The sequence below is a fragment of the Rana temporaria genome, chromosome 3, assembly GCF_905171775.1.
Source record: "Rana temporaria chromosome 3, aRanTem1.1, whole genome shotgun sequence".
In the NCBI taxonomy this organism is placed as follows: domain Eukaryota; kingdom Metazoa; phylum Chordata; class Amphibia; order Anura; family Ranidae; genus Rana; species Rana temporaria.
Genome location: NC_053491.1, coordinates 110,458,761 through 110,463,679, shown reverse-complemented (window position 1 = coordinate 110,463,679; position 4,919 = coordinate 110,458,761).

Sequence of the window (4,919 nt, the reverse complement as noted above, 5' to 3'; positions counted from 1 at the left end):
CACCAACGTCATTTGCTTAGACGTTAACGTAAATGGCGTCCAGCGCCATTCACGGACGTCTTACGCAAACGACGTAGATTTTTTAAATTTCGACGTGGGAACGACGGCCATACTTAACATTGGCTGCGCCTCATAGACCCAGAGGCAACTTTACGCATCGCAAAGGCTACAGAAACGTCGTAAATTCTCTGCGTCGAGCGCGCGTACGTTTGGGAATCGTCGTAATTTGCTAATTTACATTAGCGACGGGGAAAACTACGTCGGCGACACCTAGCGGCGGGAAATAAAATTGCATTTAAGATCTGACAGCGTAAGAGCCTTACGCCTGTCAGATCTAATGGGTATCTATGCGTAACTGATTCTAAGAATCAGTCGCATAGATACCGGGGCCAGATTAGGACTTACGACGGCGCAAATGGTGTTGCGCCGTCGTAACGCCTTTGAGAATCTGGGCCATAGTTACATTGGACCATAAGAAAAGCAAAAGGAAGAGAGATAAGTGTCAGGCTAATCCTTTAAACAGCTTAGGAATTTATTCAGTATATAAGTATAAAACAATACTAAAAACTTGCGTGAAAAATGTTGGCGCACTTGCAGAGTGCTAGAGCGGGTGGGAGCTTCCACATGCAGTGTCACAGGAGGACCGCCGGAAAGTTTCTATTGTGGGATCCACGAGTATCATGTGTTAGCCGCAGCAGGAGCCTCGGTAAGCCTCATGGAGACGCCGGCTGGGTGTCTCTGGGTGGGAGTGGTCCAGGGCTGTCAAACTGGGGAGCCGCCCACACGCTGTCTGGCCAATCAGAAAGCAAGGCTGATGAAGAAGGCGAGGCTGTGCCTTCAAAACACTTTCTGATTGGCATTTTTGGATTTTTTTTCCAGGCATTTTACAGGCAATTGGCTTGTGTATCAAGCTTTAATGTCGTGTACACACGACCGTTTTTCATGTCATGTCACTCAACGTGATTCCTCTCAAGCCTGCCTTGCATACACACGATCGTGATAAAAAATGTTTAAAAAAAAGCGTGGTGTCGTACAACACGTACGACGGCACTATAAAGGGGAAGTTCCATTCGAATAACGCCACCCTTTGGGCTGATAATGCAAATTTTCCTTCTCATAACTTGCTTCTGAGAATGCGCGTTTTTTCCCCGTCGTTAAAGCCTACACACGGCCGTTTTTCACGACGAGAACAAGACGAGATGAGAAATGACGTTGTGAAAAACGACGAGAAAAAATAGAGCAGGTTCGTTGAGAAAAATGCTCTGGAGCCTACCCACGGACGTTTTTAGCGACCAATTTAAAAAAAGGGATTTTTCTCGTCATGAAAAACGGTCACGTGTACGCAGCATTAGAATTTTTTCTTGGGCTTGTAAAGGGGTGAATGAATGAAAACTTATATAGCGCAACACATGCGAACTTAATCGCCTCTGGGCGCTTGTTGTTCCTGTCTCCTTTGGTATCAAAAGAGATGAGTCTTGATCTTTCTCCTGAACGCCAAGTGGAGAACAGTTCTATAGGAAAAGAAAGAGGGGCAGATTCACAAAGATCTGCACCCGCGCAGCGTATCTGAGATACGCTACGCCGCCGTAACTTACCTGGCTTTGGTTTGAATCCTGAAAGAATTTGCGCCGTAAGTTACGGCAGCATAGTGTATCTCTTGCGGCGTAAGGGCGCGGAATTCAAATGCGGCGATTAGGGGGTGTGTTTCATTTAAATGAAGCACGTCCCCGCGCCGAACGAACTGCGCATGCCCCGTCCGTCAAAACTCCCAGGGTGCATTGCTCAAAATGACGTTGCAAGGACGTCATTGGTTTTGACGTGAACGTAAATGGCGTCCAGCCCCATTCACGGACGACTTACGCAAACAAAATAAAAAATTTCAAATTCGACGCGGGATCGACGGCCATACTTAACATTGCGTACGCCACCAGATAGCAGCTTTAACTATACGCCGAAAAAAGCCGAACGGAAACGACGTAAAAGAATGCGATGGCCGCTCGTACGTTCGTGAATCGTCGGAAATAGCTAATTTGCATACTCGGCACGGATTACGACGGGAACGCCACCCAGCGGACGCCGAAGAATTGCATCTAAGATCCGAAGGCGTACGAAGACGTACGCCTGTCGGATCTAACCCAGATGCCGTCGTAACTTGTTTTGAGGATTCAAAACAAAGATACGACGCGGGAATTTTGAAAGTACGCCGGCGTATCAACAGATACGCCGGCGTAATTTCTTTGAGGATCTGCCCCAGAATCTTCAGGTTTAAAAACGTGTGCATAAATGTTCATTATCATTTGTTCCCATAGAATTTTATTGGATCACAATTGCTAAAAATCGCTCAAAAAAGGCTCATGTTCTTTTTTGAGCCTAGGGTGACAAGTGTGAACAGGCAGGGATTCTGTGTAGTCAGGCTTAGTCAGGTGTAGGGCAATGAGCAGAAAAACAGAGCTTTATTGATTTTTTTTGTTATGTTCTTTTATTATCACTGGCAATACTGTACATATTAGGTCATGTGAGATCTGATTTAAACTCCCCATAGATTTCTGTTGCAACAGGTTATTTTTGTTGGAAGAAATTTGCAAACTTTTAAAAGGCGTGATAAAAGCACAAGCATAACCCAAAGAAAGTATAACAACATAAATATTGTAAAGATAAGCGTTCAAGGACAAAATAACCTCTATGTTTTAACTTGCGAAAGGAGCATGGCTGCTTATATAATTTTATAAATATTTACTTTACAGCATGACCAGGTCATTTGCTGGCGCTGACTCATGCGATAATGACAAGACTACACAAATTACCTGGTTGTAGAGCGACATAAATGTTTTTACGTGCTTGTCAGTATCTGGACTATCCGGTTGGGCATAGAGTTCCCATTTTGATGCCAATTGTCCCATAATGAGGAGAGATGACTAAAGGAACCACTTCCTGTTACAAGTACTCATTTGACTTCATGACACAGAGAGGCCCAGGCCCAGCCAAGGAAAATCCACACCCTTTATTACACTTCACATGCACAATGGCATGTTTCTAAAAGATGTGACTGTTATCGGTAATTGTCTTATTTAAAAAATAATCACACCAAGATATTTACAAAGTTGTAAGGAGTTATAATATCGATATTTTAGAAACATTATACCAGGGGTGTCAAACTCAATTTCATTGTGGGCCGCATCAGCATTATGATTGTCCTCAAAAGAGCCGGTTGTATCTGTTAGGCCCCGTACACACGAGAGGATCCATCCGCTGGAATTGATCCGCGGACCGGCTCCAGCGGATAGATCCCCTGGTGTGTACAATCCAGCGGATCTGTTTCCGCGGATTTTTATCCCCTGGGATGGATTTCCAGCGGATAAAAATTTGAAGACATGCTTTCAAATCTATCCGCTTGAATCCATCCCAACGGATTGATCCGCTGGTCTGTACAGACTCACCGGATCAATCCGTCCGAATCAATCCCCCGCATGCGTCGTAATGATTCGACGCATTCGTGGAATTCCTTATATGACAGCGTCGCGCACGTCGCTGCGTCATCATCGCGGCGACGGCGCGACACGTCATCGCGATGGGATTTTGGCGCGGATTTCGATCCGATGGTGAGTACACTCCATCGGATCAAAATCCTCGCAAATCCTCGAGAGGATTTATCCGCGGAAACGGTCCGGTGGACCGTATCCGCGGATAAATCCTCTCGTGTGTATGGGGCCTAAGATTAGATGTCCAGCGCGTCCCCTCCACTTACATTAGATGTCAAGAGCCACCCACCATCAGAAGTTGAGTCCCCCACTCAAAAAAAAAACACACATGACCCCAACATTGTGGTGTAAAATTTGTGCCCTTGCAGAGACATCGAGGCCCCATTCACACCTAAGCAGAGCGATTTTTAGGTGTTTTTATTTGAGAGTTTTGCAAGTGCATTACAAGCATTTTACATTAGGGTGACCAGACATCCCTGGTTTCCGGGGACAGTCCCCGGATTGAGGACACTGTCCCCGGACCAAGTCTGTCCCCGGTTTTGTCCCCGGATTAAATTTGAACAGGAGCTGGGGCAATTTCAAAGACAGTCAGTGCAGAATAAAATAAAAAAAATCTGAATTACACACCCCCGCTCTGCCGCTCCTACTAGCTTAGGTTCTATTTTTTCCTATTATCTGTGCCCCTTTCTGATGATCATGTGCTGGTCGGAGCGGAGTGAATATTTCTTCAGCTTCGGCCGCATGTTCTTCTGCCTTGTCTCAAGTCCCGGCCAGCTGTCTGCCTGCCTGGCGGAGTGATCTTCCTCCGATCCCCACCCAGAAGTACCTGGGGCCTGGAGAGTAAGGCCCCTTTCACATTGAGGAGTTTTTCAGGCGGTACAGTGCTAAAAATAGCGCTGCTATCCCGCCTGAAAAACTCCTTGGGCTGGATTCAGATACATAGGCGTATCTGTCCGCCCGGCGTAACGTATCTGAGATACGTTACGCCGCTCTAACTTTGGGCGCGAGTTCTTTATTCAGAAAGAACTTGCGCCCTTAGTTAGAGCGGCGTAGCGTATGTGTTGCGGCGTAAGGCCGCGTAATTCAAATGGGGACGTAGGGGGCGTGTTTTATCTAAATTTCCCTTGACCCCGCGTTTTTTACTTGAACGGCGCATGCGCCGTCCGTAAAATCTCCCAGTGTGCATTGCTCTAAATGACGTCGCATTGCTTTCGACGTGAACGTAAATTACGTCCAGCCGTATTCGCGAACGACTTACGCAAACGACGCAAAATTTCAAAACTCGGCGCGGGAACGACGGCCATACTTAACATTAGCTACCCCTCATATAGCAGGGGTAACTATACGCCGGAAAAAGCCGAAACGCAAACGCCTTAAAAAAAAAGCACAGGGGGGTCGTTCGTTTCTGAATCGGCGTAACTCCTCATTTGCATATTCCTC